At 33.2% G+C, this 14,372-nt stretch overlaps 1 pseudogene; it reads right to left on the bottom strand.

Annotated features, from left to right (window-relative positions):
• On the bottom strand, positions 1 to 13,834 carry LOC110644376 (phosphatidylinositol-3-phosphatase SAC1-like; annotated as a pseudogene).
• Between the last annotated feature and the right edge of the window lie 538 nt (positions 13,835 to 14,372).

The following is a 14,372-nucleotide window of genomic DNA, read 5'->3' as shown; positions in this document are numbered from 1 at the left end:
TGAAAGGTGTAACTGAATCAGTAAGGTGTTTATGCCTTTTAATTTTATAATTCACAAACAATTTATAAAAATGTGAAAAATATGATGAGTATATGATACAATGGCATTTCATAAAATGCATGTCCAAGACAGGACATTTTACCTTCTCCATAGTGAATCAGTGATCCATCATTCCATCTATTCAAGCATATTGAATCTTCAGCAAAGTATTTGCAAGATATTGGTATTAATTCCAAGATCAGCACCAACTTGATTGTACTGCTCGAGAGCCGCTTCCATTTCTGCTTCAACAGTGGCATCATCCATCATGACATCTACTGTATTCAGGCGTAGAATGTTGGCATAATGCTCCTCCCTCTCCAGATCATGCTGGAAGGGTTCCATTGCTGGGTCCTGTTGATTTGGTTTCAGAATGTGCTATACTAGATATTTGAGTGTATCCTATGTTTTTCCCCTTTTTATGAATTAATTAAAATGAAATTGAAAAATGTATACATTAGTAAAACACAGCAATAGGCAAGAAGATCAGATGACAAAAATTAGTTCCACAAGAACCAACTTAAAGGAAAAGAGAGCCAATTACCACAAGATACTACCTCATATAATGCATGAAAACCACACGTTCTCTACAACTTTTGTTTCATAAAGGGCCCAAGTTAACGTACCTGACATAATTCTGCATAATGTTTGTAAATCTCGCTGTCTTCATTTTGATCTCCAAGTAATGTACCGCCATACCAACCACTGGCTTCATCAACAGAGGTCATTGCAAGGTACCTTGAAATAAAATAATAACAATATAATAAAAAGTAAGATTCAATTAACTACTACAAGCAAAATTGACAATTGTCTTTTCCATTCAGGCCATCCAAAACAAAATTGAAGCAAAAAAGACAGGGGAAATAGAAAAAGAAAAAAGCAACAAATATGACAATTTAAAACAATCACTATTCAGTGACCCCTTGTATGGAATGTAAAATTTTAGAAGAATTTAATTCAATTGATTTCTTTTTGGTTAATTCTCATGTTTGGAGAGAAGAATTCAATTGTTAACTTTAAAAAAAAAAATTCATTTTAAAAGAAATAAAAATCAAGCATGATTTTGTAAGAATTCAATTGAATTATTTTCTTGTAAATGATTTATTTCAAAGGAAGCCTAAATGTAATTCCAAAATCAATTTGCAATATTACTTAAAGAACAGTAGTCACTTTGCAAATAAATTGCAAATTATGTAAAACATGCACACATAACTGTATGCCAGCATGCATACGCAAAGTTCAGATAGTGGCAAACAAATTTTATCTGAAATCAACAACCAAAACCGAAATCCTAACCAAGCAAGAAAAATGTGGTGTATCATTCACGCTCTGGCCTGGATCACAAATCACAAACCATAAATAGAATTAACTGCTGGCTCATGGCAAGCCAACTTTTATGTAGCCCTGGGGACAACTTGGTAGATAGTATTGGGAAAAAAACCTTTGGAAGATATCCTCCTCATTCATATCACCAACAGAAGAAAGCCAATCCAAGTCATAGGACCCATCAACTCTGATATCTTTACTAGATCCTCCATTTTCAGTTTCTCGTTGAGCAGCCTTGGGGACAGAACCACTTACTGCGTTCTTTCTGTGGCCAAAAAGCCAATTTGGGCTTTTGAGCTGTATTTCACTGCACAATCCAATGGTTATTGTTGGAAGTTAGACCAGTTACCTTGTACTATTTCTTAAAAACATTACAGTAGTTGAGTAAATCTTTATGCACAGGCAGGACCAATGCTTGCATTAAAATTTATGACAATAAGAGAGCAAATTATGACCAGAAGCCAAATTACTGAAAAGAACAGGAAATTTAATTTGCAAGTCCTATTATTCTTAAATTTAAGTTTCCAGTACCATATATTTCAACAAGTAAAATACAAACAAGAAGCATTTAATGATTAAATCACCCCAATCCAAAATGTGGCTCCAAAAATAATCCAACACAAGCCTTCATGTCTTCAGGGATGAAAACACAAATGAGCAATTGATGGCATATTTCTTTCTCCAATCTAGGTCCAAAAGTCAAACATTATCAGGCTTCATTTAATACATATTTCAAAATTGTTGTTGCCCTTCAAGAAATCCAAATATTCCCTTTTCGTTACCCAATTTCAAATCAGTCAACTTCCTTCTTGTACCAAACCTATCAAAAGATAACATGGAAAACAAAGCAAACCAATAAACTTTTAAGGAGTTATGCTTGCTAGTTGCTAGTATCTTTATTATTTAAACCAAGTAAATAGAAAAACAGTCTATTTCCAAAAAAAAAGGCAGGAAGCAGCAGCAACAAAGACTCTGATTTCTAAGCTACCTTTGACTCACAAATATAAAATGTAAATCAGCTAACTATGAGGCGTATCAAGAACAACATATTAAAGGAAATGAAAAGTCTGCACACGGGAAGCACACATGTATACACAACAAATGCACATTGAAGAAAGAGAGAGAGAGAGAAAGATAGAATTGAGAAAATCAGGAAACAAAGCAAGGTTTGGAGGAAACAGTACGCTGCATCAGGGGCAACACCAGAATTTCCCACACCACCTCCTGGCCTTTGATCAGGCTCACAACAAAGTCTTACATTCTTTATTGCACCACAAGTCCTCTTAATCAATTTATCAAACGATGTCAACTTCACGCGTGAAAAGTCTTCCCTGCAGGCTGGAACAGGGGCAAGAATTATTCCAACTCCTTCAGGCTTAGCACTGGTTTTTGGAGTGCTGGGGAAACAACAACAATATCAACAAAATATCAAAATAATCAGCCAAATTAAAACGATCAGCAGACAGAATAGGAACTGCTGAACGTCTCTTTACTGAAATTGAGGCAAGCCTACAAAGCGCTGAGTAAAAATTTTACCTCATCTCAGGATCAAGGTCATCTTTAATCCCAAGATGAAGATAATAATCTGTATCCAACTCCCAAAGAGCAGGTTTCCCTTCCTGTGGTCGGAAGTAACCCAAAAATCTGGTAAAACAGCATATAGTTTATAGTCTGAGAACATACACATTTGAAAACATTCATCAAGGAGTTGTTGGCACTATTATTTGGAAATTATAAGCATCTTAACTTTTAAAAGAAACACCTATGATTGTGATGTGAAATTCAACTTACACACTATCCTTAAAAGTAAATCATGCGACAAGCACAAAATCAAGCAGAAAGCATGATACGGGAAGAACAATTACAAATTTATTGCATCTTGCTTTTCACCATCAGTATAGGCATTGCTGTAATAACGCTTGATTGACTTAAGAAATTCTCTAGATTGAGTTGTAGCTTTCCACTTTCCCTGCCTCTCTAGGAACACCTGAAACAACAGATCAAGCATTAGTGTGATTAAGGTAAAACCCTATGTAGAATTCAGTTAAGTAAAAACTGACATGACAAAGCTTACAGTATTATGAGCAGCAGAGCCACCATATTGTTGGGCAAGAGCATCCCCCATACTTTGGTACATATCCATAAGAGCTGCAGCAATGGTGCTGTCAGGATCCACTTTGGGTATGTCTGTAAGACCCATTGCATGAAGTTGATGCCCTAAAGCTGCTAGGCCATAAGCATATTGAGCAACATTTGTTCGATCTATGCAGTCAATACAGTTGGTACGTAGAACTCCACTTTGAAACTGTGGTGTTTCACCACCAACCTTATTTTGTTGATTCTGTTGACTAGAATCATTCTCTCTCTCTTGATTTAATGTAGAACTTGGAATCTCATCACCACTTCCAATCCTTGCATGATCCCCAAAGCCAGCTCTAAGATCTCTGGGAGAAGCATCCCTGTATAGAATGCATAACAAGACAGATGGTGAAATCCACTGTGAATCATCCTTATAAAGAATAACACTGCATAGTTTTCCTTTTCAAAAAAGAAATTTTCAATTTCCTGCCCTAATATTTACTTTGAACTTGAACATCGGGAAAATAAGGTAAAAAGCCTTTCTGAAAGGCATGACCAAGCTTCATGATTTCTACAAAGAAAAACTGCATCAGGCTAAATACAAGTAGAGGAACTGGACTCCATAAAGTTTTCAAAACATAACAATTCGGGAGAGAGATAAAGAAACTTCGCCATATATATATTCGAGTCAATAAATTGTTATCATGCTTAGCAGCTTTCTAACGAAGTAAGAACTAAATAAAATCATGTGAATACAAAATCCATGCTTAACAGTCATTATTTACAATCAATGCATCCAGTTAAATGTTCATCAAATCTGAAAGGATCATGAGAAAGATATAAGCTGTCCACAAATCTTCAAAAACTGTGCCTATTCTAGAATTTGAGAACCTTTACTTAACCAAATCTGCAATTGTCATTGTTTCATAAAAATAATAATGCGACATTTACCAACCACCTAAGTTAGAAATATAATTACTTGTCCCAGGAAGATGAGCCACTTCAACAACAAAAGCTAAACAAGTAAAATGCTTCAGCCTTGAGTTCAACTGAAGCACAATAAAAAAAGGGACTCCACATTGATATGATTGAGAATGATAAAGTAGTACAGACTCCGGAAAATAACTCCCTAACAAGTATGACAAAAATAGTAAAGACATTGCACATGGACAGTAACTTTCCTCATAAGGTGTATGCGATAGGTTACAATCACAATAGATATATTCACACTTTCTTATCACTGCTTTGTGATATTACATTTAAATAACTTCCTCTCCTGCAAGGCTACTTCTTAACAATAATCCATATATATCATGTTATGGTAATCATAAGGGGTTAATAAAGTTAATAGTTACTAAATACTGCTTTACATGTTGTCACCAACCAAAGAACCTGTTGAAATTTAGAATGATAAAATAGATGGGCGAAAATAACAAGAGAAGGATTTACGTGGTTAGGCCACTGAAAGCCAACATCCACGGACACAAAACCTCAAAGAGTTACTTTTTGTACACTTGTGTATCAGCATAATACATAAGAGTCTAATTTATAACAGAAGATACAAGATATACATGACATCCCATAAATCACTCCTTCAAACAAGCATTAATCAAGCCAATGATTTGCTAATCAATCATATGATTTTCTCATAATCATATCCATGAATTAAGGGAAAATCTCATAAATTCTAACAATCCTCCTTGATGAGATTTTTGCCGAAGATATGGATCCACCTTCAAGCTTCAAGCTTTTTTTTTTATCCTTTTCTTTTACACTGGATAACATGTAGAAGAAGAGGAATTTGAAAGAAAATAGCCTTGAGACTTAAACTCTAGGCTAAAGTGAAGAAGGAGAACATAGGAGAAATTTAGCTTTGGGATTCAAACCCTAAGCTAAAATGAAGAAGAAGGAGAATATGGGAGAAAAATAGCTTTAGGACTCAAAGCCTAAGCTTTGAACCAAGTTAAAACTTAGAATGACAAAAAAAAGATAGGAGAAAATAACAAAAGAATGATTTACGTAGTTCGACTACCAAGGGCCTACGTCTATTGGACACAAAACCTCCAAGAGTTACATTTTATTCATTTTTGTATTAACATAATACATAAGAGTCCATATTTATAATTGAAAATACAAGATATATATGGCACCTCATAATCACTCCTTAATATAAGCATTAATCAAGCCAATAATTTTGTTAATCAATCACATGATTTTCTCATAACTATATCTCATGAATTAAGGAAAAATCTCATCATTTCCAATAAAGTCCACAATTTAAATCTAAATGAGAGACTTGGATTGTCTTTTAACTTGTATTTTGTAAATCTAGTGCCACTTTTGAATCTGCATTCCAAGTCACTAGAGGTGTACATGCCTCATGAATTGAGAATCGAATTATCATGAGGCATAAACGTGGAGTCTTGACCATAGCATTTTTCATGAGATCCCATTGTCAGGGATGCTTTCGTGGGCCAGACCATGCAAGACGCGGGCAGCATCGGGGAAACGCCAATGATAGTGTCAACAAGGAAGATAATGATTGAATTGGCAATTAACAGATTTCAAGGGATAACAGGAGATCTGCAACATGTCTCTTAATTTAGTAGATTACTGTTTAGGAAGCTTTATTTAAGCAGTATTCTCATTCCAATAAAAGTCTTGATTTATGATTCCTATTTCAAAGGTTGTAATAGATTGATGTAATCTCTATTTAAGAAGCATTTGAATGCAACAAAAAATCAAGCAGCTTATTTCAAACTTTTATGAGATCTAAGACTCTCTTTAATGAGTCTGAGGTTGTGAGCTCCCTCCATTGAGTTCATCACTGTAGTCACAATAGGACGAGGCAGGAACTGCAGCAAGGCAAAGGCTTCGGCCTTGGAATTGGATTTCCCTGTTAACAGATCTGTAACGTGATCCTACGTGAAGGACCTTAACATCCATATAATTGTCCATGAGACAACCCCAGTTTGTTTCTAACCCAAAGACAAGCATCGAAATAGATCTTGGAAAAACCCTTAGAAACAATGTACATATCCTAAGCAATCTGAAGATTCCCTGAAAGAAATCTTAAACATATAATAGCACCACAAGTCATCTCTTTGATCTTGATTTATCAAATACTTGAAAGTCGCAGTTCATCAAACTGAAACTATGACACAATCATGATAAGACCACTACAAGGCACACAAGTTATAGAGAAAAGAGGACGTCAAGGAGCCAATGAGCCAATAAGCAAGGAATTTAACAGGCTGCTTTTTTTTACATCATACTTTTGATTCAACAGTCTTACACATAAAAAAAAAAAAAAAAAAACTTTGTTTTTGCATCATATTCCCTATTTACCTATAACATTGTTCTTTTCTGTTCATTGTTTGACTTGGGCATATCTCTATGTCATCTAACGATTATTTTAAGTCAACAAAGCACCAAAACCCATAGATTTCAAACTTTTCAACATCAACCAGAGGTTTCACTTTACATCACATCTCTCTGAACGACTTGATCTATTTTTCATTGAAATTATTAAAAGGATAGAGTGAAAATAGAAAAGATATGAAATATTAACATCCAGGATAACTGACAATATCAGATAACATGAGAAAATTAAAAAGAAAGGTGCAAGCCCATACTTTTCACAAAAAATTCTATTGCTACTCCGCTTGTTCCAGATTTAATAAATTTCTCAAAGGGGAAATAACAAAGAATCTATGACATATACCACATACTTACAGGAAAACATAAAGCAAGATCAAAAGTTACGTAAAGATTTGAAATCACAAGATCAAAGCAAATGTGTCAATGTGTGAATAACAATAAATTCAAAAAGAGAACTGCAGTACCTTCCAGTGCTTCTTCGACTAATTTGGTTGATTGTCCTCTTCACAATGCTAGGTTTACCACTATAGTAAAAACCTGTCAAATCAAGTGCTTCATTCGCCACAGCACCCAAAACAGCCAAAACATTGGCAGACTTGCTTTGGAAACAATAAGGAGAAAATAGCAGTGAGCTTAACATTATAATTAGTTAATAAGGGAAAAAAGAAAAGACGAAAAAAAAAATAAAAGGAGAGTGAATTCAGTCCATCTTTTACCTCTTTGCAAACTTGTGAAAGTCCCAGTGGATAAATTTTAGATGGTTTTCTTCTGAAAGAATTGTGTTTAGATACCCAACTGCATTAGCAAACTCACGCCTTAGCATCATTTCTCTAGGTCTTTTTTCGACAGTCTGCATGTTAGCATTTAAAAGAACTCCATGATAAAAAAAAAATAATAAAAAAAAATTGAATATAAGCATAACCCAAAAGATAAGAATGTTGATAAATGAAGAATTCAATAGGAAAATGAAAAGATAATTTCGACAATTTTATACATAAATATATCATTGTGAGTGTGAAGCTGAACATAATTCATAATTGCCTTTCAAAATCATACCAAGAATTGGTTATCAACACTGATACAAGCACACAAACAAATGCATGTGTCTGTTAGTACTGAGAGAGGGAAAGGGGTAACAAACTTATGGTTCATTTGGGACTTAAGGCTCTACTCATTTCATAGAAAGTGACTTTTTTTTTTCCTTTTTTTTTTCCATAAAAAGCATGTATTGCCAAAATGAATTCTTTTCTATTATTTGGTTGCAGTATTGAAAAATCAACAAGAAAATTTTGACATTTGGAGTATACTAAGAAAAAAAATAATTTACCCATGGGGACTTTATGCTGGAATGCATGATTATAATCTACTAGAATAAAAGTAGCCCAATCTCCAATGCCTATCCCTATTTGGTTATTTTTTGGGTTCCATCCTTGAGAGAGTTCATAGTGTTTGACAAATCAGTTAGTTTTCATTGTTTACAAAGAAAACATTTCTAGTTGAATAATTTCATATGTGCCTGAAACACTGAAAAATGCGGAAAACAACTTCCCCAAAACACTTAAAAAGATTAATAGCGTTAGGCATCAATGAGAAAAAATATAATAAGTCCTATAGTGTATAATATATCCACTTACACCAATATAACAAAGCTGGAAAAACTTAGTTAATGAGTTGACTATTCTAATCAAATTTGTAACAGAACAACTCATCATTTTTTTAAGGTTTTATCTCATTGAAAATAAGAACCAATTCAACAAAAGTTTCATTAATGCATGTAGAGTCTAATAAACATTCAGAGGAAGTTTGTGAGCAGAGCCACTTAATAATGTGAAGGTATGTCAGTTGCATCATTAGAAAGTTCTACAAAGAATAAAAGCAAATCTATCAAAACATGTAAATCAGGGACAGCAACAAAAAACAACTTTGATTTCATATTTGCTTGGATATTTCACATACAATTGAAAATGCAATACACAAAAAACTGCAGTAAATAAAGTCTAGTACAAGAACTACTCAATGGCAATATGTAAGATAATGCATTGATAATCCCATAACTTATTAACATTAATCTTCATATAGCTAAATGAACATGAGGAATGAATTTGGAAAGAACCTTAATTAAGCTAAGCACAATTATTGGATTGCCATATCTCTTCACCAAGTCCTCAAAATGCAATTTTGTCGCATGGTAGGTAGGATCATACCTTTGCACTGATGTAGAATAGGAAATAAGAATTAGAAGACATGTTTTTGTAAAGCCATACATACATCATGTGCACATATCACTAAAATATGAAACAACAAAATAGTCAAATTTATCAAATCCCAATTTCCTTACAGATTATATCAGGTTTAGGACTAAATCTTGAAGCCTCTTGCGACCAGAAAAGGGGAATTGATCCACGCATCTGCACAACAGAACTCATTCTGCCCTTGCACCATCCAGCTTCTTCATCAAGAACAATTTGTTCTGTCTCAACCTCATTTGCAACCCTTCCCCAGTCATTCACTCCCCTTTTCAAGTAACTGCAGCCCATTAACAAGCCACATTACAGAAGTTATTTGCCAATAAAAATAGCAGGAAGATCAACAAAATGCTATTCATAGATGAATAATCTCAAGTTTAAACCAAAACATACCGGGTCCCAGCAAAATGTCGAGAGCGTCTAGAAACCAGAGAAACACTGAAGTCCCTCCCAAAGACTGATAGCCTAATCTGCCATCATTTAGGATGATAGACATGGTTGAAATACTAAAATACAAATTTGCTTAACTATAGAGAATGTAAAGACTAATATCAAGCAATCATGCATTATTAGTTCATATCAACTTGATAACACCGTAATTGAAACTAATATATATATATATATGTTATTGTTCCCATTTCCTAAGATAAAAAATTTCCTAGTAGTACAAAATGAGAAAATATATAGCAGACAGAGCCACTCATCAGCAACATAAAATATGAGTCACAACCAGGCCCACATTATTTTTTTGTTGAAGTAACAAAGTTTTAACATTTATGCTACAATTTTTATAGAGCACATACCAAGCATCTTCAACGCTTCCAAAATATTCCCAAAATCATATGCAAATATCATAGAAGAACATTTATTATCAGTTTGTAAGCACATAGCATGAATTACACATATAGGAGCATTGCAACACTAATCAAATAAAATAGACAATGAATCCATGTGGTCAACTAAATTTAGGAATGCATTTCACTGATTGCAAACATTTTAAGCGAAAAATACTATGATCATTTACAAACTCATTAAAATAATAGAAATATAAACAAAACATAGGCTAACCTGCTTAAAATGCCCATGGACTAATGCTATTGTCCAAATAGTACTGCCACATCTTGAACGAATAGCTTTTGTTAGATACTCATTCCACACAAACATGTCATCATAAGGCATCGTATCTTTGTCCATCGACAGCACATTTTTTTGCAAGCTTTGCATTATAGGATATGTATAACTAAAGAAAAAATCTTTGGTCAAATCCACACTGGATAATAGCTTTTTATACCTGCATTTAAGACCATAGAAAAAGAACTACTTAAACAATTCATATTTGATAAGGGGGCATCATGTAACTATGTAAGTAAATAATGCAACAAACTAATAATATATAGAATGCTTCAATGAAGAAGAAAAAATGGGTAAAGAAACAATAAATTCTATCCAACATTGATAATTCATACTTTAATCCCTATGCAGTCCGATAGTCCATTAACCCATCACTGAAACAATTTACTCCAAATGGCCTCATTTTCTAATGTCACTAGAACAGATAATTGTTGTCCTTGGGCAAATCCGGATATAGAGATTCCAATATAGATGGCTAGGCAATTCTAACCCAAACAAAACAAGCTCTAAGGCCAATTCTGGGATATAATGATGTGAATACAAACTATCCTCAACCAACCAGAATATGGACAATGAGAGATCAAGAGCTTGAACAGCCTGCTTTCAAGCTGTCAAAATTTCCTGGCAAAACTCGACCAACTAAAATGAGGATTTTGTGTCCAGAATCTTTAAAGATACTTCCAAGGACTTCAACAGAATAAGTATCATAGTAAGCAAGCTATTATTAGCTGGAATATGATTCTTCTTTGGCAGACACAGAAGCAAAAAGTACCATCTTGATGGATGAAGATGTGCTGTGTCTTTGACAACAACAAAGATGCAGATGCTTTCAAATATATGCTATCTTTCCACTCAATCCAACTCTTGGACTCTTTGAAGTTTAATCAGAGCATGAAGAAAAAGAAACATTTTTTGAGTGACAAGAACACCAAATTCTGCAATGCATATGAGGAAAACATTAACATGCTACAAATTAACATTTTTGCATACAAAAGGGAAATGGTAATAACAAATTAATACCAGAAATTCTAGCAAAAGACAAAATAAAAAGAACATTAAGGCTTTTAAGCCAAGTCAAAGCATCCCTGTATAAGGAATAACAATGAGACACAAAATGATTAGGTAGAATTATGGCTGCAACCGTGGCAATACTGGCCATCTACAAAATTTCCACATAACATATCCAAAAGGGATAATATTTTCTGCAACCATTAATATGCCACAGTTGATTTTAGCATCAATTTGTAAGCTTCTTGTCCTTGTGCATTCCCTTCCTTTTTCAGCATTGCTTTTCCTCCTATATGCTAAAGTGTAAATCTGAAATAAAGATTCAACTTCTGTTCCATGCGTAAACTTGTATCTTTTCGTTGAACTAGACCAAACACAGTTGCAATTAAAGCGTCATATTATAAAGGCCCCAAGCATAGACGCAGACACACATGCTGAGAGGGCAGGTAGGGACTAGGAAGCATAAACATGATATTATATTTACAATGGCCTAAATCAAATCAAAGGCATTAATCAATAACAAGATTATCTCTTGCCCATTGCACTTTGACATCTCTATCAACAATGCAATCAATTTTTCCATCAATTCAAGAAAACCTCTCTCTATCTCTCTTGAGCGGGGGCGCGCGCACGCGCGCACACACACAGAGACTAATCAATAATAGGCCAGTTGAGGAAAGAAATACCTTAGCTCAGTTTTAGAATATGCCACATATGTTTGAATGGATGCATGCGGAATTGTAATCAATTGGCTTTCATCTATACTGTATATTGCATGACCACATATACATCCTATTTGCTGACGCTTTGTAACAAGAATCAAATAATATGACTCCATAAACTTAATGCAACCTGAAAAGACCCCCAAAAAAAAAGTAAATTGCCATCATAAAGAAAATTATATATCCAAAAAAATTAATAAAAAAACCACAAAGAATAATAATACAAACCAGCAATTCCATAAACCTTTGCCACGAAGTTTAGTCCTCCAGTGGCACGATTGCCTTCAGCAATTCGATAAAGCAAGCACTTAATTTCTTGTAATGAATAAACTACTGGATCTTCACTGATATTGAGATCAGAAGGCTCTGAACGATCAATCTTCAATACCCGAAAGAACCTCTTGTTCCGATCACTGCCAATTAGATAAAATCTCTGCTCAAGCAAAAAAAAAAAAATAGTATATTGTTATAATAAGAAAATAAAACTTACCTCATAGTAGCTAAAATCATTTTGCCCCAAAAAGACATTTTAAAAAATAAAAATAGATTAAAAAAGAAATGAAATTAAGATAACTTTATGTTGTGTCGACCTCAAGAAATTTTAATATTGGTCAAACTAAGTTGATATTTGATAATCTGTTTAAGTAATTAATTAAAATTTTAAACTCTTAATTTTGCAATGTGGTTAAAAACAATTATTTGCTTAGTGTTTAATTTTTAAGTACATTTGATTTCATTTTAGCACTTAATTTTAAAGAAAAAAAAAATCACCTAATATGCTCAGTAAAAAAATTCAACTTAATGCTTTAGGCTAAATACTTTCTTTTCTTCTTAGCAATCATAACAATAAGTATAATAATAATAATCACCATTGCCAAAACTGAAGCCAACAGCATTCACCACCACTCCTAGCAGCACTATCATCGTTATTACTATTACCATCATCATCATTATCATCATTATCATACCTTAACCGATTCAAATATTGTTTTTCAAATTCAATTATGATATTTAACAGACAATATAACTAAATCATAATTTATTCACCAGTTTTAAACTTTCAATACTTATTGACTCAGCTGCATTTCATCTTTTACACTATGATTACAAAAATAGCAGTCCTTAAAATTTTCAGTTCATTTTTATCACAAGTCATCTAAAATAATTGTATGCAACCCAACGAAAGCCAAGAAATTTGGATATAATATTTCCTTTAACGTTCAATTGTTCTTTTATGCACTTCTATTTTCCCACACTTTTCACAAACAAATAGCAATATTAACATCACTTCATAATATTTCTCGATCCTACTTTCAGTTCAAGCACTCCTTTCTCCACTCACCCTCTCAGCACTATCTCAGCAACAATACAAAAATAAAATAAAATAAAATTCCGAACAAATTAGTATCAGCTGAGAAGGGAAAGATTTTTTTTTTTAAGTTCATTTCATGCTTGTTTTAAATTTCTTCATTTTCTGATCAACCAAACATAGATTTGGGAAAATCCAGGGGCAAGTGAAATAAAACCAAATAATCCGATCGCCTCACCTGTCTGGTCTCATAGAGCCTAAACTTCTCCAGCGAGTAGGAATTAGGGTCGATTTCGGGATCGTTCGACGGGTGGACATTGGCAGAGGAATTGCCGTAAGGCGCGAGATTGGATTTCGGATTCTCGGATTTTGCCATGGATTTTGGATGACAGTTATTTCGGTATTTTGCTAATTGCTAAATCGCCATATTGGAAATGTTTCCGATGGGCGTTTGGGAAACTCTGGACTTTATATAGGCTTTGATTCGATGCTCGAGACCGAGTCAACTCTCTGAGTTACCGCATCTACTTCGAGTTCCTAGATTTCCTTTTTCCTCTTCTCTTCTATGCTTTTTTCTCTTTTTTTTCCAAATATAGTAAAATTCAATTTAATTTCTAAATATATTCAATTTTATTACATTTTAACCAATAAAAAAAAAGAAAAACGTCTCGTGAAAGCCTAATCTTTTTATCTTAGGAAATTATTATATATTACTAAAACTTCTAAGAACAGTAAAAGTACCACCTTGCCCCTTTTTATACTTTTCCAATTGCCTGTTTGAGGCTGTGTTAATAGTAAAAGTATCACCTTACCCCCTTATATGCTTTTTCAATTTCCTGTTTGAGGCTCTTAAAAAGGCTAGCCAACAGAGTGTATATATATATATATATATATATATATATATATATATATATATATATATATATATATTACTTTTAAATTATTATTCATTATTATTTTTATTAAAAAATAATTTTAAAATAAATTAATTCTGATAAAATATAATTCATTATTTTAACTGCAATATTATAATCAATTTATCCTATTATGATTCTTTATTTTTTTGTGTTTTTATTTTTTTATAATTTTTTAATTTATCACTGGAAATAAATATAATTTTTACATGATATA

The sequence above is a fragment of the Hevea brasiliensis genome, chromosome 12 (genome assembly GCF_030052815.1).
Source record: "Hevea brasiliensis isolate MT/VB/25A 57/8 chromosome 12, ASM3005281v1, whole genome shotgun sequence".
NCBI classification, from domain to species: domain Eukaryota; kingdom Viridiplantae; phylum Streptophyta; class Magnoliopsida; order Malpighiales; family Euphorbiaceae; genus Hevea; species Hevea brasiliensis.
The sequence above is the reverse complement of the archived record's forward strand: the minus strand, read 5'-3'. Positions and strand labels throughout refer to the sequence as shown.